The following is a 24,239-nucleotide window of genomic DNA, read 5'->3' as shown; positions in this document are numbered from 1 at the left end:
GCCTGAGCATATGTCTGAGCATAATACAAAATGAATAGGCTGAAAATCAATGTTCCCCTTTACTTTCCTCTATGTATGTTCTTTTGATGATGTTGTTATTTTTGTTGTTTATGAGGGATGGAAGTTTTAACTGTATGAGTAGTAGTCTACTTAGAGAGGGTCCATTTTTGCCATGCTTGCCAGACAGAGATGACTTTATTGAGAATTCAATGAAAATAGAAGTTAAAGAATTGAATCAAGATGTTAAAAAAGATTACAGAGAGTAAAATTCCTTGTAGGGTACATCGGGGTTGCTTCAGCAATGTGCAGGCAATGGCACAAACTAAAGCTTGAAACCAACTTGGTGGCTTCTCTCATTAGCAGGGAAGTCTGCCTCAGATCCGCTCTGCTTAACACTCTCCAGCTGTACAAGGTTATTGTGGCACTGATAATTTTCTGTGGCTTCTGAAAATTGTGGAGATATATTTCAACAAGAAAAAAATAGTATTATCTATGTATCTATCTATGTATCTACGTATCTATCTATCTATCTATCTATCTATCAAGAACAGTTGCTCTCACTGAAGAAGACTCTGGCATCTTCCTTTCAAAGAGCTTTCACTGGTATTTCCTGATTCTCCAGCCAAAGAAATCATCACTAAACCCTTTTCTCTGGAAGGACAGAACAAAAATTATTTCTCACGCTGGCTTGATGGGATATGTAGTTGAGATTAACAGGTCAAAGAGTTTTAGGAGTCCTATTCAGAGGACTGCCTAAAGAATATTCTATGTAACTAACTTAACTGCTCTCCAGATGGTCAAACTGAAAAGGCCATCTGAGCAAAAATCAAGTTTTGGAAAGTGACATCAGAAATTTTAGCCAGAGGATGTGGATTCTGCTTGCGCTGGCTTCAGTGGAGACAGACTCACTCTAAATATTAATTTTGTTTTTTTTTTAAAAAAACCCTTAATTTCTTACAAAGAAATGTCTGGAAATTCCATGTTGTTATTTTCAAAAGTGATGAGCTCAAATCACAAAATCTGGATCTGGATGCTTAGCAGTGCCAGAAGTTCAGGAGAGTTTGGACCGAGAAGGCTGGCTCAGGAAAGTGTTGAGTGTTTTCCCAGGATTTTCTGAAGGCCAATACAAGGGTTTCAAAGAGGAGAGAGGCATGTGCAACATGGCAGAGTTACAAAAAAACATCGCTTGGAATTTCCTGGGTTTTGTGAGATTAAAATTGTGAGTCTAATTAGTTTAAGGAAATTAGCTCTTTATAATTTTCATTTTGTATTGAAGAAGTAAGAAAAATTAAAAATAGAATGAGAATGGAAAAATTAATGGGTTTCAGTAATTAGTTAATCAGAAAATGCTCATGTCTTAGTGTGGCTGCCCAACACATTAAAAAAGAAAAAGAGAAAAAAAGTAACCATGACTTTCCTCATACTTTCCAAAACAATATAAGCTTCACCTCTGAGCTTGGAACAGCTACTTGACATTTCAACTCAGCTCATTTTTTAGCGGTAAGCCACTGAAATTGGTGTTTAGGTTGAAATACCATCTCACCATAACATTAGTACAGACATAGAATAAATACATACATCCTGGCAAAAATAAATCAGAATTTGTTGCTCCTACTGGCCACATCACATTTATATGAGTTGCATGCACTAATGAAATGTTAAATGGAAGGGAAACCTCTTCTGAGAGCAGACCTTTTCACCAAGTGCTGAACTGGGGATCTCTGACATCTGAAAGCAGCAGGACAACTTATTACGCTGTAGGAAAACACATTTCTCTTGACAGTGGTTATCCAGTCTGAGGCCTCACAAGCCACACACTGGTGCACTAAAGAGACATGTGTTAGACAAGCTGTTTTGTCCCTTGGCTATCACCCTCCCGAGCGCTGAACAGATCTGGATTGGGCTGGCTTAGAAAAAAAGTCAGATGAAAGCAGTGAAGTTAAGCCAAGTCAAAACACAACTTTGGTGCAATACCACCAAGTCCAAGTTAGGCTAACAAAGCTTCAGCAGCAGCGACCCTGTCCTTCTCTGCCCAGCCCAGAGCCATGCTTTCAGGCATTAGCAGCAGCACTTTGCTTTCAGCTTTCTACATGTCTTTGCTATATTTATTTTGTGAGGCATCTAAATAAGTCTTTTATAATTATTTGAGCTTGTAACATCTTTGAAACAAAAGAATCTACTCTGCAGAGATGATGTTGAAGAAGTCTGAAGAGCATGGGGTTCTTTCCTATAAATAAAGATGTTGAGCAACAATCCACTGAAATGGACAAAAACTTGAAAGAAGCCTTTTAATTCCCACTTACATTGCTCTCAAACTTCAGCCTTATCGTGGAGCTGTTTACTGATTGTCAAGTCAACTAAATTCATGGGCAACTACCAGAACGGGCTGACAAATAAATACAATACCCACAGCTAGGACTGCTCAGAGCACTGGAGCACGCGTAGAGTACCAGGGAACATCATGTACCGTGCACGCAGAGCACACAATTCTTACATTCGTAACACTTACTCCAAAAGCAGATTTCTTCCAACAAAGTCTGTAATTGCTTCCTCAGGAGCATGAATGTGCCTTAGCACGAAATGTTAAAGTAAAGCTGGTTTTAAGTTGGTCGAGGAAGAGAGAAAAGGAAAGAAGCCTGAAAATGTCTCTGGTCAAAGAGTCTCTTACTCCTCATTGGGACAACTGGCAAAAATGAAATAAAAAGAATGAGTGTGCTATTGAGAGCAAAGCAGACACTGGCACTTACCTGGAGGAACTGGAGGCATACACAAATAAAGTTTCAGACTGCAGGAGTCATCTCAACTCAGCTGTAGCATCTCCACTAAAGCAAGTGCACCCTGCAGGCTCCAGAGGGATGCTATGCTATGCAAGCACACACTCTGGGCTGTCTGGTTTCCAACACTTCTTCAAGGGGACCACCCTAAATCCTGATGTTCTAGCTCTGTTTTTCAATACCTTTTCTCAGGAAAACCTGCACTGACTTCAGTGGGAAGGTGCCTTAGATGAGAAGGAAGAAACACAACCAACTAGCAGGGTGACCTCAATTCAGTTCAACACACCTACAGTACAGTTGAAATGCAGGTGTTTCTGGACTCAACAAAAAAAACCTCTGGTCTGTATTTGCCTCACTTACAGGATTGTTTTTGTACACTGGCCTAAGTATACACTGGAGAGGAAAGGCTAAAACTTATAGTTCTTCAGCTGTTCTAATAGGAATATCAGCCCAAAATGTATATAAATCACACACCAAAATCTGTCCATACTTTCCTCCAGAGCGTGGCGATCGGCCCGCACACAGTCACTGCTGAACAGCACAACTTGGTAGAATGACTGGCTGGCCAAAGCATCTACCTCTGACAGAAAGTATCAGTAACTCCTTTGTGTCTCTACAGTGCAAACAGGACTTCAGCTTTGCTGATCATACCAAATTCAGACAAATAAAACACCAAGTTCCATAAAAATACAGCAGTAATTACAGAGGGAGCAAAGTTGTGTAAAAAGCTTATTTACTGGGTTGCTTGACAAAGTATATTACGATTCAGGTTGCAAAAAACTGAAGCAAATGAACAAAAACCCAAACACTTCAAATTCCTCCGAAAAAACCTAAGTCTCCTCCCTTCAAAACCTCACATTTTGGAATGTTTTAAGGATTTTCCTCCCCCCCACCTTTAAAAATCAATTCTTAACAATTCTCAACATAAATCCTTAGTTCACAAAGAGAAATTAAAACATTGCGTAGGAAAGTATCAAAACAAAACATTACCTCTCTTGGAAAGACAGACCTTTTTCCTTGCAACGATTTAGTAAATTTGATTTCAATTCAGTGTTTCTGTTGACGTGACTTAGCATTTTCAGGCAAAAAAGTTTTGCAGCAGTGTTTATCTAAATAATGTCATACTAAAGACAGCACAAACAGGGAAATATATAATCTCCCTTAACTAAAATGTGACTGAGTATCAGAAATGCTGCTGCCATAAGGCTACTTTGCTACACACCTCCAATTGTTAGCTGCTGTCTGGCTCCCCCCATCCTATTATTAGGCACCAGCATTCTGGTGCAGGAAACTTTTATGGGCGGCGTACACAAAGCGTGTCTAATTTCTATCTCGCACTTCATCCTCTCTTCCTTCAGCACAACATTTCATTTTCTTACAGCCTTAACTTCCCCCATTTGCTCACCTAAACGCAGAAAAGCCCAGCACAGGGATTGCTGCCTGACAGCTTTTCAAACTCGGTGTGGAGAAGGTGCCCAAATGAAATAAATAAATAAACAGAGAGAAGTTTATGAAAGTGAAAGGAACGGCACGGAGCGGTAGGAGCGGCAGCAGGCAGCTCTGTATTCCTCCTTAGATTGACACAGGTGTATCCCAACTTCACCCACTCAGGCAGGAGAGACAGGGAGACACACAACAGAATATATGGACACACCGAGAAGTGCCAGAAAGGGCACAGGAAGAAGTAAAAGAGAGAAATAAAGCCGAAAGGTGTTATTTATTTTTACAACTCGACAATGAACTTCAATTTTGGCAGAGGATTAAAAACAGCCCTGGGAAATGATTAAGTTTTTTTTTTTTCTTTTCTATAAAGCTTCAGCACAAAAAGAGAGATTATAAAGGGGATACGCTCACACAGGCACACATAAAATGGGGGGAACTAAGGAGAAGGAAATGAAAGGAAAAGAAAACAAACAGCCTCCTAACAGGCCCATACTGCTAACGGGAGTCCAAATAAAGAGTCATATGATATCTGATAGTGCAGGACACGTCGCCAGGAGCTGGAGCGGATTGCCTGCAGGAAGAAAGAGCCAGTGTGTTACTGCTCAAAGAGCTTTTCTTTCCCCTTTTTTTTATTTTTTTTCCCCTCTCTCTCTTTTCTCCTGTACTGTGAATGTGTTACTCTCAGGTCAGGTCCACGGAGTCCCCAAAAGACAGCTATCGCCTTTCTCCCTACTTCTGGATGCAGTGACAGCCACTGGAAGATGCTTTCTAGTTGAGATTGAGGGGGCTAAATCTAGGTTTCAGCTCTGTTCTGACCTCTCTCTTGAATCACCACCTCCAGGGTTGCAGATACAAAATTCTCACCAAAAGCATGTTAGATTTAAAAAAAAAAAATAAAGGGGGATTAGAGAGGTTGGGTGGAGGGAGAAGAAAAAGATTCAGGCAGAAAAAAAGAGCCTGCTTATCCTACGGAAAACTTCAAAGGCCAAGTCCCATTTCTGCTCTCTTTTGCTTACTTTTCCTGTGATTTTTTTTTTTTTTTCCTTTTTGGAGAGAGCAAGAGAGGAAAGTCACAGAAAATATTCAGATCATGAAAAACATCAGGAGTTGGGAAAACTCTCTGAAGGAATGAGGAAAGCAAGGATTTTAGGTAGAAGAAAGGCATTTCTAATTTGCCAAAAGTTTTTCTATTTGTTATGGTGGTCTGTCCCTCACGGCCAAGCATTTCACATTAAACTGGGGAGCCCACTAAGTACTTTTGACTTGGCACCACTATTGCTGCTGCCCATGGAAAGGCAGAACACCTGGGTTACCTACAGCAAAGGAACCTGTACTCGGGGCGGGGGACTTCAGCCCCGGATGACTCCCCAACTTCTGCTGGGAGAGCTGTGCCCACTGCAGCTTTGGAGAGCATTAGCATTCTGGCTAATGAAGCTGGGGGGTTGCAAGCCCCCAGTCTAGATACTGGTATGAAAACAAAACTGTGTTTTAACTGGTGGTTTCACTTGCCATGGACAGTTTTCCTTCACTTCTGCAAGGGACAGGCTGTATCCTGTAGGATGTTTTGCCACTGTAGGGTACTGAGATTTCTAAAGCGGTGCAAGCACAGAGCCCAAGGATGGATTTTTTCTCCCCTTCATCATATGAGGAGATGTAAATGGACTAATTCTCCGTGTACACTTACACAATACATAGGTGCTGCTTAAAAAGTGTTACCATACATATGCGATACCTACGTAGCTGTAACAGACAACCTCTTCTGAGGAAAGCCTGCAGCATGAAAATAAAAATCAAGGTATTGTAGCAGTAGTGCAGCCAGAAACAATCATCATAACTCTGTAATAATTTGATCTAGTTTTGTGTATTGTGTGCTCATGATTTTTAGGGGGGATATAATATACAGTTTCCTCTCTTGTTTTCTGTAGCTCTGCTATATGATGCTGTTCTTAGATTGGCGATTTGTCAAAGCCAGGAAAATACAAATCAATATAGGAAGGAAGGCAGAATTTGGCTAAAGAAAGCACTTCCTTAAGCTACTGAATTTGCAACAGTATATATTCTCAAACATCCTAACCACTGCACAGGAGATGCTGTAGAGAAGATATCCTGCGTGCTACACACTGTATGCAATGAAATACAAATCAAACATCTCCTTAAACATGATGCGCTATTCCCTTCTATATTACATGTGCCTTTTTCACGTACAACTAGACAAAGAGTGTATCTATAAGAAACACATTCAGAAGAACAAAAAGTCTACAGTGCAAGGAAGTCTATCCTGAAACCCTCAATCTGGGGATCAATTGAAGAACTAAACTCAGAAGGTGAAATGGAGCCATTTAAAAGAGGGTCCCACTGAACAGGAGGAAGAAGCAAACAAACAAATAAACAAAAAAAAATCCCTGAGCTCCAACTAATCATTTGAGCTGCCAGTGAGAGGTGACTTTTAGACAGATGGTCAGGGAAAAGCTGGGTCCGTGGACACAGACGTTAGTGCCCCATCTGTATTTTAAGATCCTAGCTTCAACAAGCCATTACCAACTTTTTTTCTAAGTGACAGAAAGTGAAAGATTTCTGTTCCCACTAATTTGCTTCTTTTTTATCGAAACCATCCCATTTCCCTCTTTTTTTTTTCCCCAGTAAAAATTTGTTGATTGATTTTTTAAGTAATCAGAAACTGTTTGCAGTATAACTTTTATAAAAAAAAAAAAAAAGCTAGGTAAGTTGGCAAAACAGCAATTCAAATTTAAAGAGAGAGTTAAAAAAAAAGGGAGAAAAGAACGACATACCAAACTCACTTCTTCTTGTCTCCCTTCCATTCCTGTTCTTATTAATTCCAAATTATAATTTGGAGGTAAGGGAACTGCATTTCCTTTCAATCTATTTTGTTGCTGCCACACATTCTGTGCTTTGCTTCTCTCTCTTTCTTTTTAGGAGGGGGAAAAAAAAATCCCTAATAAAAATAGAAAAACATATCTCAGGCGTTAAGCTCGCTCTCCCCCTTCCTTTGTAAAGAACTCTTTGTTCTCTAGTGAAAATGCTGAAAAAAATCCCCGGGCTCCCTGAAACAAGTGCAAAACACTTAGAGGCTTTTGGGCTGGCGAGGAGCCAGAAACCCTCCCGCTGTCTGGTTAGGAAGAGAGGAAAGAGAGAGAGAGGAGAGAGGGAAAAAATTGGAGCTTCCTTTAATAGACATAGGAAGCAGGTCTTTTTTTTTTTTTTTTTTTCCCCCTTTTTTCCTTTTTTTCAAAACTGGCGGTCAAGCGTTAAGTAACTCCCTGTCTAAATCCACCTGCTGGAAATGAACTTGGGTAACCCCCCCCAGGGGTGCACAAAGAGGAGACACAGTAACACACTCCCGGCTCTTCTCCCACCCGCCCCCTCCCCGCTGCCCTGCTTCCATTCTCCCTGCTCCCAGCACACAAATGCCCACAGCTCGCACTCCCCCTGCCACCACCAACCAACGTACCAAAATAAACGCTCGCTCCATCTCCTTAAAGAGCAGAGACGGCTGACGGGGGGGGGGAAGAAGGGAACAAAAAAAAACCCAAAAAACAAAAAAGGGGGGAGGAAGCGCTTTTTTCCATCTCGGTTGCGACAGTGATAAGGGGTAGGGAACATCTCATACCTGGTGTGAATGCTAATCAGCCAGGAGTTCTCCTTTTTTCCCAAGACAGGGAACTGTTTCCTTCCAAATTTATTAGAACCTCCTCCACTGCCTCTTTGAAAAACCTTCTTTGTCACCCTCTTCCCAAGTCCTGATACTTCTTTAAAAAAAAAAAATGGCTTCGGAGCTCCTTCTATTCTTGATATTGATTCTCTCTCTCTCTCTCTCTCTCTCTCTTTCTCCCTCTCTCTTTCTCTCCCCCGCCACCCCTCCTCCTTTCTCCTGTCTCTGTCTCTTCTGAGTGGTCTATTGATAAGTCCCTAGAGGCACTGGGTCAGCCTGCCCGTAGGAAACCAGACACAATGCACAAATCTCCGAGTGCCATTCTGCCATCAGCAAGCAGACCACGTTTAGGAGAGAGGAAAAAAAACACACACACACACACAGTAGAGCAAAAGACAGAGAGAGAGAGAGAGAGAGAGAGAGGGAGAGTGTGAGAAAAAGACTGATTGGAACAGGAGGGAGGGAGGGAGGGAGGGAGCGAGAGAGCGAGGGAGAGAGAGCGACACTGCCAGTCAGGTTAATCATCCCTACTTTAATTAGCTGTTCGGCTTAGACATAAAACAATTGAATTTGAATGATCTGTCAGTGGGCTCGGCTGAACCAAAGGGGAAATGCGAATATTACAAAAAAGACTGTTGGTGTATTCAGATAAGCTCGCAGGGAAAATCCTCAAAGGATAACTATTAAAACTTATCACCAAACAAAAAGTAAGATTCAAATGGCGTTATACAGAGGCCATCTCCAAAAAGCTGGGAGATCCCTTCCCTCTCTTTTTTACACATCACTGCAGCTTTTGCTGAAACAAACACCTGCACCATCCCACAGTCTTCAAAGACTACCTGTCCTGCAGGGTGGGGAAAGGAGTGCAGGTTTGCCTGCTACCTTGGCTTGCTTAAAGCAAGACCATGCTGCCCTTCAGTCAAATTTTCCTGATGGATCACTGGAATGTTGATTCTGGAACTACACAAGCTCTGGGAGCACATCCTTGCCATGCATGTCTACACAAACACAGACAAATTGAGCACCGGCAGGGTACAGACGGAGACATTGTGAAAAGGCAGTGCTGGGTACTGGGGTAAGACAAGTCTCAGGCACCAAGGAGGTGGAGAAATTATCCCCCCAAACAGGTGGCAAAGTAATCTATTTCTTCTACCCTGGGCTGCAAGTTCAAATGGATGGTTCAAATGGATGGTTCCTGGTACAGTTCAAATGGATGGTTCCTGGTGATACCCAGTGCAGTGGCAGCGCTGTGCAGCAGGCAAGGCAGAGATTTATGACACTTGTGCAAAGTCTGCTTCTGAAAAGGTGTGGCCCAGTTGGCCTCTCCCCCTGAGAAGGAGGGCAGCAGGTAACACTCTGCTCTGAGAGGGAGCTGTCAGCATGTTTAGCTCCCAGACATCACCGCCCTGCCTTGCCCTGCCCAGCCAGAACTTTCCCTTGTCAGATCCAAGGGACCTGCTTTGGGTTTCAGGACACTGAATGTCCCCTCATCAGGGACTCAGATGTCTCCTCCTGAGCAAACAGCACCAAGGGAGGTGTCTGAATTTATTCTGCAAGGCAGGTATATTCTCTGTGTTTTAAATACATTTTCTGTATGTCACAGAGGGCTGCAGATACAACATCAAATCCATAATTCCTGATCAGCTCTGTGAACATCTGCTGTATATAAACTTTTAAATGGGCATGACTAACCTGCAAGTGCCACTCAAAATCATGGGAAGAAAGTAGAGAAGGGACTCGCAATGCAGCTGACTGCTGGCCTTCTAGAGGGAGTGCTGGGATTCTCCCCTCACTCTGAATTTTGGGTACAAATGCTTAAGGAAGGAAGAAACAAAAGACCAAAGTCCTATCAACTTCTCTATATTAATTTCATCGTCTTTTTGACATATGTCTCCAGGCAAATCTGGAACCAGTTTTTATGTGTTTTGCTTTTAGTGGAGAGCTGATGGGAGATGTCAATATTATTCATTCCTTCTATCAACTTCTGCCATGGGAAAAGGTGGGTTCCTGGCCTTTTCCACCTTTTAAAATGTTACATGCTGGCTGGCTGTGTCCCACCTGCCTACCAGCCCCATTGGGGCCCATTGACTCACACAGTTTAGACAAGATCTAAACAGTCAATGGGAGAGGGATGCATTGAAGAAGCAAATGGGACATTGGCCTTAATGAAGTTATTTATGAGTTCTTTCCTCAGCCTCTCCAAAATATGAATTGCTTACATTTGAAATATTATGTAACGTAAGATATCCCAAGGAACAGAAAAGGAGATTTCAGAGAAATACACTACCATCAAAGGCCTCAACTCCTTTTCAGATGAGATTTTGTAGAGCACAGTGACAAAGACAAGTCTCTTCCCTGGGTCAGTACCAAAGTAATAATCCAGCAGAGTGCAAAACAGCTCTGGGCTACATTTCTAATAAAACATGCAGAGGACCTGACCACCTTATGCAGGGATTCAGTGAAGAAACAGTGTGCAGTCATGTAACTACAAGGTATGATAATGGTACATGGGGCCCTCCCTAAGGTTGCACAGACAACATTAGCAGTGGCATTTCCTAACTTTTAAGTGTTTGACTTAGTAACATTAACATTACAGTGATGCATTTTCAGTATAATTTCTCAGGGTTTTCTTTAAAAGTCAACTTAGAAGCTGTTCCACGTTGCTGCTGAGGCTGAGGCAGGTTAGCACCTGTGGAGCTGTAATACAGGACTCCACCACTTCAGCCGGCAGCGCCAGCAGCAGCTCGAGTAAAACAGCACTTACGAGGGGATCAATCACTGGACTGCGAGGATACTTCATTCAGTGATTTGACAGTGTCTTCCTGACAAAGAAATTGCTGAGAGACAGGAGCCCTTAGCTGACTTTCAAGGAGGAGAGCAAAGCACACTGCTATGGGGAGAGACTGGACCCTGGCTCCCCAAACCCATCCATCTTCTGTTGCTGTTGGATTTGCTTCCATTCAGTTGACTCCATGGACTGCTGTTCCTCCTGTTTTGTAGCTTACTTTCTCTCACGTTATTTCTCCCTCCCTACACTACTCCTTGTTACAGTCTGTTCCTCATCCCAGTGCCCTAAAAGAGGCATTCCCTCAAATACCTCTTCCCCTCTGCTCTATCCCAGGCATGAACAGACCCTGAGCACAGAGGAAAGCAAACTGCTTAGCATGGTAAATTAGGCCACGTGGTGTTTCAAGCTGCCTTAACTAGACCACTCCTTGCAAGACTGTTTAAAACTAACTCGGGTATCATAATTTGCAATCCACAGTGTAGACATATCAAAATGTCCTTGTTCTCATTTCCACTGCTTGCTGCCATAGCAACCCCTGGTCAAAAGGAAATTTCCATTGATATCAGAAGGAGCAGCATTTCACCCAGGTGAGTTTTTACTATGTGGCACATATTTTATTATCATGTGTTCTTGATACAGAGGTCCCCAAATCTCCTATAGCGCTTAATGTAGAAAACACTACTGTTAAGTCCTGCTCTCAGCTGGTCCCATTCTACAGGAAGCTACAGAAGTCAAGGACCTCCTGCTTTCTACCTGAATATCATCCAAGAGCTGACTTGGAGTCTAAATAAATGCATAAGGCCAGGAGGAGCTCCAGAAAATGTACATCGCCTTCCTCTCCTGAGATTTTTATCACAGATTTTAACTCAGATGATGATGATCTCTAGCTTTGCATGGTGCCCTCTTGCTTGGTCTTCCTTCATATAAATTACCGTGTGTATCAGGGAGGTTTAGCCGAAGAAGTGATAATTGAAAGCTCAGTCTGTCTGATCAGTTGAACAAAGTTTGCTGTTTGCTATGGAAAAGGCAATCAGTGCTGCAACAAGTTTTCAGACTCATGTATGACACCCTCTCCATAGGAACAAAATATTGCTACAGAATTGAAAGAGATCTTTATGAGAACTGCACCTGGATTTGCCATGGGCAAACGGCACGACTTACCAAAGGAAAAGCCACCAGAACTGCTCCTCACTTTCTGACTTCTACATGCATCACTTAACGCCATGCCAAAAACAGGACACGGAAATGGCAGAATACTTACTGCTTTAATGTATATGAAGTATTCTGCAATGCAACTTGTAGCACTCAGTATAGCTGATAAGAGCTGACATTAATGGAAAATCAACAGATCTGGGTGGCACAGAGAGGAATTTGGTTCCTTTGCAAAGAAGGAGCTCTGTCTGCTTGAAGAAATGGAATTTAACTATGTAATCTAAGGATGCGTTGTATAAATATATTCCTCTAGATTTATTGGCTTGTCTTCATAAACAGCTGTGAGCTTGTGCTTTTTGTTCAGAGATGTAAACCAGCACAGCATGTTGGAGAGGGTGAATACACGGTTATTATTCAGTACATAAGAAATTAGAGAAAGAGACTGGGAAGTCCACTTATTACAGAAATCAACTCCTTGCTTATCTTTTGGGAAAGCATAATTCCTAACTTGCACCACTGTGCTCAGTAGGTACCATTGCATGCTAAAGGAAGAAAGGTACCATGCCTCACATTGAGCTCATTTCTATCATAAATGCCATTTGATTTTCTGGGGCAAAACAAAAAAGCTTACTCCTTACTGCACTGATTACCAAAATCAGCCCTCTCTACCCCTCACTTCCCCCCACTCCTCCTGCCCCAAACTATATCGAATATCCAGGATTGGTTCCTAAAGCACCTTTTACCTACAATATGCAGTTCCCAGTTCCCAAGGCAATTCCTTTCAGAGATTTGTTGACAACAGGGAAATGTAAAGGGAAGCATCAGAGGGTCTCCACATTTTTACTCTCAGACAATCCATACATAATGGCTTATTTTGTGGGAGAGCCTCTCTTAGGAAAAAAAAAAAAGGAAAATACTGCAAACTGGTCTGTGAGAAGTATGTTTGTTCTTTTGTTTTTGTTTTAGCGTGCTACCACCACAGTAAGATGTGCTGAAAAGTGAGCCATGCCCTCCTGGGCACCAGTGCAATTTGCTTGCCTTCACTGGAAAAGCAACACTGCAACCTAGGGGAACTCCATAAAACATCTGGTTGAGAAGACATGAGACGAGCAGGACTCTGGCCTTTCTTCCTCCTCAGCTGCACTGGGCCCAGAAGTAACATTTTGAAAGTGTGTTTTTACAGAAAATTAAGGAAATCTGATCACTGGTTAAAAAGCAGTTAAATGAGGACGTGATTTTTGCAGGTAACGTGTTTTCTGTACATTTACAAGGAAGTTTATAATGAAGGCCCCCGAAGACTTTTAAACACTGAAAACATTAACTCTCTACTCTCTATCATGATCCATACTATTGTTACCAATTGCATCTCTGCTCTAAAATTAAAATTATTTAAACAGCATTGTGTGTTATATTCAGCCTATTCTGCTCTGGTCTATTACATTTTATTCTATGATTTTTGTAAGAAGCATAAGTATCTCAGGATGTCAGGAGGTTTAATTTTTTTCTCATACCTTCATGGGTAGACAATTATAATTCTGATTTGAAGAACTTTAAAGCGGACGTCTGCCCCACTTCTGTTCTAAACGCTGACGGGAAACATGCTACATATCCCTCTTGCTAACTTTGGTGCTGTCACATATTCATAAATCTTATTTCCTGCATTTGGAGGTGACAGGTATTGTGCCTCTGCTTCCAGCCTTTCTTATCTAAAGATGTCTTGTTTCAGGAGGCTTTTCCATAGGCTCAACGGTGAGGAAAAATTGTAATTATTCTCATATTCCTCATTCTAGACAAAACCTTTGTAAGAACAACAACATTGCTTGCAGTCTGGGGAGCTGTACAGCCACAGCCATGCCAAAAACATGAGATTGCCACCAAAATAACCCCACTGAGGGCTTTTGTTTTCTCTGTCCAACCATTAGTTTTGTCTCAGGGACAGCTGCAAAAGGGTCTCTATCTGCACATACGACTTCATCTCTTAGACTTGGATATAAATAGAGTGGGAAGCCAAAAACCCAGAAGAGGGTGTAGAGTTCTGACTCTTTTCTGCAGCAGATATAATCGTCCATCACGTCCTTCAGCTGGGTGAAGCCATGAGGGAAGAAGACACAGATAGGGTTGATTTCCACCTCCACTCTCTCCACAGACAGAGCTGCAGCTTGCACAGTGACTGGAACAAGACCGGCTCAGGAAATGAAGAGTAGCACATCACTCACTCTTCCTGCCTGTTTGCTCCTAATTATCTTGCAATACATCTCACTGGTAGTTTTATCTTACAGAAAGACAGAAGGTCCTTCTGGTTACAGCACATAATGACTAGTTTTAAAATGGCTTGCTATTCATTCCTGGGAAAACCTCAGTCTCTTTCTCCCTCCCTCAAGCTCACTGCCTCTCCTTCTGGGTAATTGTTTTGGTTTTTTTGGGGGAGGTAGGATGTCAATTCTCTGATAATGTATCCTGATAAAAGGAAAAGAAGGGCCAGCAGAGGTGGCTTTCCCTTTCTTTTGATGAGACAGCGGCCACACTGAAAGAAGTGACAACAACTGCAATAATTTATTTTTGGCTAATACAACACCTCTTACAGGCTTGAGCTATGCAACTCCTGTGTAGTCCTTAGTACAAATCAACAGAACCACTTTTATACTTGTCTTCCAATATTTCTCTCCAACCTCAGAGAAACAGAGAATTGCTAGAGGGCAATGAACTCTCATTTTGCCATTGACATTTCTGCAATCCATCTCCCTGAGTTGGGAGACCCTTTCACAGATCCAGAACCTCACCAGCATAAGGAAGAATTAGTATAATTAAGAATTAGACACAGGGTCTCTAAAATGGGAATCATAACAAGGACTAACATCACAAGAGTGTTTTCACAATTAATTCATGTAAGTAAAGCACTTACAAGATAAAAATGTAGGAGCTGCCACATCGGATTAGACCACTGCTCCATCTAGTAGAACATCCCATGTGCAACAAACAGCAGCAATTAATGCAGGGTAGCAGAACTGGGGTTCTCCCCCTTTGCAGGAACAGGGTTCAGTCTAAGAATAATCCTTGGTTAAAGCATTATTTTATTACTTAGGTGAGATATTTATGCCCCTATGACGCATCATCACTAAACAAAGTGATCTTACAATTAAAGGAAGGAACCAGGCTCAGCAAGGGTTGGGTACAGGGACTGTACAGCTGCACATTCATTCCTGTGCAGGACAGTTTCTGATGAAGAGTTTTTGCTTATCAGTGAGAGAACCTAAAATTATTCTAAAAATCACAAGTTTCAGAAACTCTTATTGAAAAAATGCATGGTAGGATATAAGTATTTCTAAAATTGGTATATAGGAAGATATATATACATACATGCATACATGAACAAGCTGGTTAAAAAAGTAACCTCATCCTCCCTGCCTCTACTTTGAGCAGGGTGAGGGTGGGACCCAGATGACTTAAGGAGGTTTTTTCTGATTTTATTATTCCAGGATTCTGTGAATTACAATTTTCCATGGCAGAGCTCTGTCACTGAACATGAAACAAATTGTGGTAAACATAATTTTCAAGAAAAATATAATCAGGGAAGTTTGTTGGGATGAGGATAGAAATTTAGCTCAAAGTGAAGAGGCTCCCATGCTCCCTCACCCAGTGGAGGAGTCCTGGTCCTAGTCTTTTAAAAGCTAGTTTCTTTATGAAAGAGTTTCATAAAGTTTCATTCTCATACTCCAAAACTGCAAATAGTTTCACTGTGGGATATTGCTGGTTTCTGGCCAGCTCACCTGTATGACTCTGCATTCTGCAAGTACCTGCAGACTTTGCATCACTGCTAACATCAGTTGTGTCAAGGCAATGACAATCTTCCTGTGATATTTCACTATCTCAGATGGTTTCACAACTTTATTTTAATTCTTACAGATTTTTCACTTTATGAAACAGCCTTATTTGAAAAGTAAATGGATGAGCTTGGATGAGTTTGTCTCAATTTAAGAGTGAGGTTTTAAAATTTGGTTTTACTTTTGTATTAACCAGGCAGTATTTAATAGCTACAATCATTACAATGCAAAACCCTCCTGAAAGACAGAGCCACAATATGTTTCCGTGCATGATTCTATTCTATTCTATTCTATTCTATTCTATTCTATATTCTACTTCTGTACAGTGTAATGAAAAACCCAACAAGTTAGAAGATAATCTGTGAAAAAACCAAATCCCTCATAACTGACCGAACCATAAATGAGTATTACATTACTGGGACTGGATAAAGTATCATCAGGGCCAGACTATTACATAAGAATATGTTAGTAATGTAGCAGCAGTCTAGTCTTTTAAGATGTGAAAGAGCGTTATCTAACCTCTCTGCAAAGTTCAGGAAGAGGAGCCATATGTCCAAATAATCATTTTCTTGCTGGTGTTTAACATGTCAGTTTTTTCAAGGGGCCTATTTCAAGTTTAAAAAAAAAAACAGGCGTGAAATGCATTTTGATTTTTTTTTTCCTTTGGCAAAAGCAGCTCATTTTCAAGCTTGCAAGGAAACAAGAAAAACAAAATCAAATGTCAAGTAGATTTGCTCTTTGTTGTAATTAATACGCAAGCATTTGCTCGTAGATGGTCCTGAGCCTGAAAACAAGTAGTGCCAGTTGTGGTACTATTAAAAGTAGTTCTCTGGGCTTCAAAGAGCCAAATGTCCAAGGAGTGAAAATCTTAATTCCAATCAGGGGCCCTAGGCCAGTGTCCATCAGTCAAGGGTCTGACCACAAAGGAAGGGCAGCATGAAGCCTGATGGCTGACGACTGAGGACGCGCCACATGCTTGCAGCACTGGGCCCTACGTGTGATGAGACAACAAAGAAGGGCAGGGCAGACTTCTTCAGAGCAGGAGGAGGGGAATGACTACCTGAAAATACGGAAATTCCAAAGCCCCACGCTGCAGACTGTATGCATGCTCAGTTTCTGGTCGAGCAAGTTACGTGAGATTTCTCTTTGAGTCAGAGCAATGTAGTGGATAAAAAGGCCCTGTCTAGCCAGGGGGATTTCCTGAGGCCATCACAGACCAGCTCCACACGCTGTTAAGAGGCTCGTTTTCATGAGAGTTCTTGTTGCATTTGTAACGCTGGCTCCAGGCCCCTAGAGCTTCAAGTGCCACATCACAGTGCTACAAGCCCAGTGCTGAATGCTTGGCACACGACCAGGCATCTTCCCTCTTTCTGCTCCCTCAAGTCAGCAGGTGGGGCTCCAGGGCTCCATCTTGTTTTGATTTGTGTGGGGAATTTTTTTCTCCAAGAAGAAAAAAATGAAGACAAAATTTCCCATTGAATATTTGCTATTCTCCTTTCCCCCATGTTGTTCTGTGGAGGTGTTTGGAGATAGAGAGAAAAAAAACCCATTTTTTTTTTCTTCCTCATCAAAGGGGCTTGGTATTTTCCCTGAAACGGGATGCTGGGAACACCTCATCACTGAGGCCTCCTGGCCTGAGATCTGCTCATCTTCACATCAGGGTGAATCAGTAGCAATTCCAGTGAGGTCACCAGGAGTGCTCTGGCAGGCAGCTCCCCTTGCCAGATGTGGGGTCAGCCCTGCTCAGCCAAACTCTTCCACAGGATCAGCCAGGGCCCACGCCCTGTGCCAGGTCACAGAACGGGTGTACACGGATGCAGGGCAAAGAAAACATAAACCTCTACCAACTTTCCCTGTGAAATAATCATAAAAGTGCTGGAACTCCAATGTTGGAGGCAAGAATTAGGGGAAAAAGCCAGCACCAGAACAAAACCCTACCAGCAAAAGTGTGTGATACTGGCCAGGATAAGAGAGAACCAGGGCAACATATACTATTTTGTTACTTACTTTCCCACACACTGATGTCCAATGTGTAATTCGGTCCTATCATTTAGGTCACTGCTGGATTTAGCCCTATGGGTTTGAACAATTAATTATTATCAGCAATAGAACTATTCCATTTTCGAAATGGGTTTGAACAGTAGATTAGTTCTAGATTAAATAATTTAACTACAGATCAGTAGTAGGTGTTTGTTCTACATTAACTTGGCATATCATTGAGCAGATATTACTTTTTAACGTTTCAATATACTTAATAATTTATAATACTACATCGTAAACTGGCTGAATAACCATCACCTTGGAACACTACAGCCAACACCTCCAAATTTAATCTCTTCTCCAAAAAGCCTTGTTCAATCTTTTAAATGGTCAGCTACATGAAGAAAGGAAAGAATGTAACCACAAAAGACTAAGAAAAGAAAGCTGTTTAACTCTGTGAGCATAAGCTCTCAGGTTACTTGACCTTAAGCAAATGCTATGCCTTGGTTTCTCCATCTCTACGTAACAGTGGTACCTAATTAATTTATTGCTATAAACACTATTCAGTTATTTGTAAGATGCTTTTCAGCAGACAACTTGAGGCAGATATTTCAAATGACTTCTCAGAAAATCTCTTGAAATGACCCTTAAACTCAAAGAACTATGTGCTTAGGTATTCTGTTAAATCCAGATTCATCCTGTGACTCAGTTTCCTCTACATCTAAGTGCTGAAAATATGACCTCCCTACTTCACAGAAGTCCAGGGAAAGCTGAGTCATTAACAATCACTAAGTAATTACAAATCCTTGGGCAGAAAGTCTTGGAGAATGCCTTAATGTTAGATACTATGGATAATTGAGGCAGAAGAGGCCCAGAGCTCACGCCATAAGAAGTTTCGGGGTTCATCATATTGGAACCAAAAGGATATGAAGTCAGTTTTGCACAGAGCAGCAGCATTTGGGAGCCATGAGGATGAATTATGCTCCACTTTCAGGGGAGAGAGAAGGGCTTCAGGCTGCTCCCTCCCAGGCCATTTCTCATTCACAGTGAGAAGGGCAGGCTGCTTCTACTCTGCTGGAAACAGGGGCACCACACAGATACTGTTTTCCAAAAGGAAACGCAAGAGTAAGAAGAAGAGGTGGATGGAAAAGGGATGAAGGAAGGACATATTTTCAGTTTTCAAAAAACTTTCAGAAGTGGCAAGATTACTTTCCAGAAAAGGAGAATACAGGAGATACGTAAAGTAAATGGGCAGCTCAAATGTCCTATTTAAGTTCAACCAATCATATTATTAAGGGTTAGGAATGCTCGGTTTGGGTTAAAGAAGTGTACAATTGGCCAGCTGCACTAAATATGGCCTTTACCTTCCTGCAGTGCTTAGGTGGGGACAGACCGAAATCAGGGCACTGGAGGTAACTTCTGATACAGAGCAGAGAAACTTGTCCTCCCTCTCATTGTTGTTACAAGGTCTGAAAGGCTGCAGACAGAGCACTCCTCATCGGAGAAGCCACAGTGTACATTATGGAAATAGACTGGAAGCACAGTTAAAGGTTAGCACGTCTTTTTCCCTCCAGCTGCCATTGATATGAATGAAGCCCATTCTTGCGCTGGCAAAGGGAAAGAAAAGATGAGTTAATGTCACCCTCCCTTCTCTAAATTCTCAGATTTGATGACTAACAGGCTACCATATTTCACTAGGAAAAAGCCTGGTTTTTACTTAAAAGCCCCAAAAAGTATACAGAGAAAGTAATCTTCAAGGTCAGAAGGTTGTTTTGACATTTAAGAAATACTAAAAAAGAATTTGGCTTTTAAATTTGTAAGCCAGAACTACTTCCAGGCCTGAGAGACAATTTGCCAAACTTCTAGCTGACCCCAGGCTCTTCAGAATAAGCTAGAATTATCAGATATATTGTGCTGTCTAGGTGCACACCTCTGATTTTAAAACAAAATTTTGATCAGCCTTAAAAGAACACAGTTTCTGAGACCTTTCATAGAAATAACATGCAGCCCTTGACACAATAACTGAAGAGGCTTTCTTTAATAACCGCTTTGGTGGAATTTTTTGCTTACTGTTGGAGAATTCAATTGCTTAATATACACTAATAAAAAAAATAAGGGAAATAGAAACATTTCAGCACACAGAAACCAAAAACCTCCTTTTATTTTACACCAAGCCTTTGATCCTCCCACCAATCCTGTTGCAATACAAACCAATTTCATTTAATGTTACATCTGATGAGCCAGACTTTTGTGAGATTGCAAAACTCTGCTAAATCACTGGGCAAACTGTAAATGGGCTGAGGGGAAGGTTCAGAAATTCACAAATAGCATGTACATGCAGGTGGACCACGCAAACATAGGTAGCACAACCTTGCTGTGCCAGCTCAACAAAACTTTGTGCATATATAGTATCAAAGGGTCATACTGCTGCTTAAGATGTGCCAGAGATTGCAGTGCTTCTCCTTGCAGCCTCTTTCTCTCACAACCCATCCTGCCTACCTCCCTGGCTCCACTTGTGCAAAGTGGGCTGTAAAATAGTCATGTTATTTTAAATAGAGGGGCTGTACTTTCTGCTTTGCCTCTCACACCAAAACAGCCAAACCAATTTCGCTGTTTCAATTAGGCAAGAGAAATGAAACTTTTGTGTTTTCTCCATACTTTTTTTTCAGTGACAAAGTCAGAAAACTTTCAGCCAAAAGGAGCAACACTTTAAGATGCAGTCCTGCAAAGGCAGCTGAGCTGAAGAACAAGAACCTGATGGAGCGGAGTGGGAGCAAAGAGGATGCTGCAGTTTCTGCTGCTTCCTAAATGCATCCTATATGCACCCATGCTATTTAAATGTTGCCAATTCTTATATGGACTATAATGGGAAATACTTTCTAAGACTGTTTATGAGATTTGTTTCTTCTACCCCTTTCAATCACAGCTGAAGTAATCACAATAATCTTCTGTTAGTTGGTTTTGGTTTTGGGTTTTTTGTAAGTTCTGTTCATAATAGCAGAAAAGCAGAGAATTTGTCAGCCTGCAACTCTGTTATATCAAACTGATCTGAGCATTACAGGATGTAACTTCTTCTCTGGGAAAGGATTTATCTTTAACAGAATAACCAACTTGCTGACTTCTGCCTTTCAGTAGTTCTTCTCTTTTCTCCACCCAGTCATCTCAGCATATCATTCTCTAGCCAACAAATACTTAAAATTCATACAATCTGAAAGATGACTCAGAAAGCAAGAACTGATGAGTTCTGACAAAAAGATCCATGAACCTGGCATTTCCTGGTGCATAGGATATTCACATACAAGAAGGAGAGATATGCATAACACCACTGCTCAGCGTTTGAATTTTTTTAGGCACATGACTCGCAAAACACTTCAACATAATAATGGAGAAGTTTTGGATCAGATAATTATTTGTGAAGCTGAGGAAGTGATACTGTTAGCAAAATGAGAAGAGTGTCATTTCCTTCTAATGCCCAGTTAAAGGCTAGCTTAGGCTGTGATTCTGGTTTTGGCAGGAGTACGTGGACAGCTTCTTGTGAGAACCACTGCAACACTACACAGCTCAAAGTGGAAATGATAAAGGGAAAACAAAACTGAGGCCCTTCATGAGTAAAATGGTCAATACACAGGGCACACAGCCAAAACTTTTGAAACGCTGAGAAATGACTGATGACACCTGCTTTTACCGAAGGAACCTGTGGAGTTAGGTGCTCCTACCTGGCTAAATTCATGTTTTTCCTAATGTAAATCCATAGTTTAGGTGCAGAGATTAAATCTAACCAAATCTAGGGCTACTGCAAATGTGCCTGCAAAGATTGCAATGTCTCATGATTACCATTTCTCGAGGATCTCAGATCAAATGTGTTGAGAAAATGAAATTATATCCCACTGAAAATATCAATACCAAATTCTTAATCTGAGGTTGCTACTGGAAATCCGCATAACGCACAAGGCAGCACTGAATCTTTGCTCCCAGAATTGGTGATTCTTCCAAGTTAAAAAAGTGAAAGCCATAAAAGCCGGTTTAATTGGGAAAGTAAGACAATGACTCTGAACATTGACAAGGAGTGGGCTTGTTAGGTTAGAAAAGCATCTCTACAAAACCTCTGCTAATATCTGAACTTCAAGAAGAATGGTATTCTGGTGAGCTAGGTCATAGTTGACACCATGAAGATGAAATTGAGGTGCAACAACAGGACATCAAGTGATTTCCCCAGCATCAAGAGGGAGTTTTACAGCTGGGGTTGAAGTGAAAAATTCATGTTTTCGGTCCTGTTAGAAAACTACAAGCTCATATTGCTTTTACTACAAACAGATTTCCCTTCACCATACTGTACTTTTCTTCGTACTGACTGCTCAGTGTGACCATCCAAAACCACTCCTATTTGTGTTATTTTTCACACACACCACCCTGAAAAAAAATTCAGTATGAAAGTAGAGCAGTTTCCTCCAATACAGTTCAACATCCAAACTAAGCAGCAGTAAAATCATATTTATTCAGTGACTGAGGTTTCGAACAGTGAAGTGATTGTTAGAGAGTTATAGACTGGACCATGCACTGAAAAAGACCCCAGAAGAGGCTTCTGGTGACAGCTCTCTCACCTTGACAGTCCTCGAGAGCACAGAGGGAGAAGGAGGAGTGTATGCACGCTTGAACTGGGGATGCTATCTGAATACAGTCAAGCTTCATGATCACAGTAGCCAGAATTTGGCAGACTTTACCTTTGGGAATGAAGTGTGGGGACAGAAAGAAGGGAGCCAGGTACCTGAGCCCAGCCCATGCATGTTCACCTACAAGCTGGGTGTGCCTGAAATGGGAGTCAGAGGGAAAGAGAAGCCAGGAGCTCCCTGATGCCAAATGCGCTCCCACACTGCCAAGCTGAGCAATCTGAAGGCACGGGTGCTAAATGTGGTCTTCTCTTTCTGTGCAGGCTCTGGCAAACACTCTACCTTTCTCTATGTCTTTGTTTTCCTGTTTGAATATGTGGTATTCCAATGAAATATAAATATTAATATTTGATTAGCGCTCAGCTACAAAGCTTAGCTCCTTAAAGTCTAGTACAGATCTTTGAAATCCTTGAAAAACTATATAAATATGAATCCTTTTATTTTTATAGCATTACATTAACGACTGTACAGTGGAAGTTGATGAATTAAATAATCTCTGTCTATATTTGCTCATACCTTTGTGAAACTGTTACCTTTTCAGCTGCTATTTCTCATGCCTCGTCTCAATCCAGAAATGACATTTTTGGTAAAGTTTTGCAAAAACTCATTCAGCTGCTTTTGAGTCATCCAAGTATGTAAAAAACAGTTTCCAGCTGTTAAGTTTTCCATAAGCCTTTTTTTTCTCAAACATGCTTGTATAATTATAACACAGCTTTGTTTTAAAACATCAAACTTGACACGTACATAGTCCTGAAAGGGAAGTAGCAGCACTGACATGTTTGAAGCCATTTTGTTTTGAAATAACAAGTTTTTTACCATATTAAAATATCTTTATTTTCTTAAATATTCTTCCAGACACTGAGCTTTTCTAACTGTAGACAGTCAATTGTGTAAATGACCAGTAAAAAAAGAGTATATAAAAAAGATACTATTCTTGTAATCTGTGACTGAGCTGTAGCAGGAGGACTAGGGGACAGTTTCAATTATTGCATATTTGCACTTTGGTATAGAATGGCATCAAATCAGACTGGAGGTGTTTCCTCACTTATATTCTGCCTAGACAGACCTGATACCAAGCAGTGAAGAATCAGCCACTTCACAGAATCACAGACTGGGTGGGTTGGAAGGGGCCACAGTGGGTCATCTGGTCCAACCTCCCTGCTCAAGCAGGGTCATTCCAGAGCCCATTGCACAGGATGGTGTCCAGACAGGTCTGGAATATCTCCAGTGAGGGAGACACCACAACTTCTCTGGGCAACCTGTTCCAGTGCATGGTCACCTGCACAGTAAAGAAGCTCTTCCTCACATTCAGGTGGAACTTCCTGTGCATCAGTTTGTGCCTCTTCTCCTATTGCTTGGCACCACTGAGCAGAGCCTGGATCCATCCTCCTGACACCCTCCCTCCAGATACTGACAGACATTGGTGAGGTCCTCTCTCAGTCGTCTCTTCTTGAGGCTGAACAGGCCCAGCTCCCTCAGCCTTTCCCAAGAGAGATGCTCCAGTCCCTTAATCATCTTCATTGCCCTCTGCTGGACCCGCTCCAGGAGCTCCATGTTTCTCTTGTACTGAGGAGCCCAGAACTGGACACAACACTGCAGATGTGCCTCATTAGGGCAGAGATGCAGGATCCCCTCCCTTGACCTGCTGGCAACGCTCTTTCTGATGCACCCCAGGATACCATTGGCCTTCTTGGCCACAAGGGCACACTGCAGTTCTTACATACCTTTATAAGATTCCCTCTCAGTCATCTCTTCCCAAGGCTGAACAGGCCCAGCTCCCTCAACCTTTCCACATAAGAGGGATGCTTCAGTCCACTAATCATTTTTCAATCCCACTTCGTTTAATCTGGAATATTTCAGGTTCTGATGTCTTAGCAAAATAAGTGTTGATTTTGAGAATATTAATGATGGCTGAAACAGCAGCTGTAGTCTGAGGGATTATTG

The 24,239-nt window shown here is 41.7% G+C and overlaps 1 protein-coding gene across 9 annotated transcripts in view; it reads right to left on the bottom strand.

The window, feature by feature from the left end:
* Positions 1-24,239, bottom strand: part of ZBTB20 (zinc finger and BTB domain containing 20) — a 501,190-nt gene that overhangs the window by 109,195 nt on the left and 367,756 nt on the right. Inside the window, exons 1-2 of one of the 9 annotated variants that reach the window (XM_032098521.1) lie at positions 7,846-8,284; positions 7,007-7,170 (exon numbers count right to left, since the gene is read on the bottom strand). The exons of 7 other annotated variants lie outside the window; for them this stretch is intronic. The gene's annotated coding sequence lies outside the window, so the exon portion shown is untranslated. Of the gene's footprint in view, positions 1-7,006; positions 7,171-7,845; positions 8,285-24,239 lie in introns of those variants that run through there. One more of the 9 variants, XM_032098522.1, reaches the window with a different exon arrangement.

The sequence above is a fragment of the Corvus moneduloides genome, chromosome 2 (assembly GCF_009650955.1).
Source record: "Corvus moneduloides isolate bCorMon1 chromosome 2, bCorMon1.pri, whole genome shotgun sequence".
In the NCBI taxonomy this organism is placed as follows: domain Eukaryota; kingdom Metazoa; phylum Chordata; class Aves; order Passeriformes; family Corvidae; genus Corvus; species Corvus moneduloides.
Note: the sequence above shows the minus strand (reverse complement) of the source record. Positions and strands in the feature narration are given on the sequence as shown.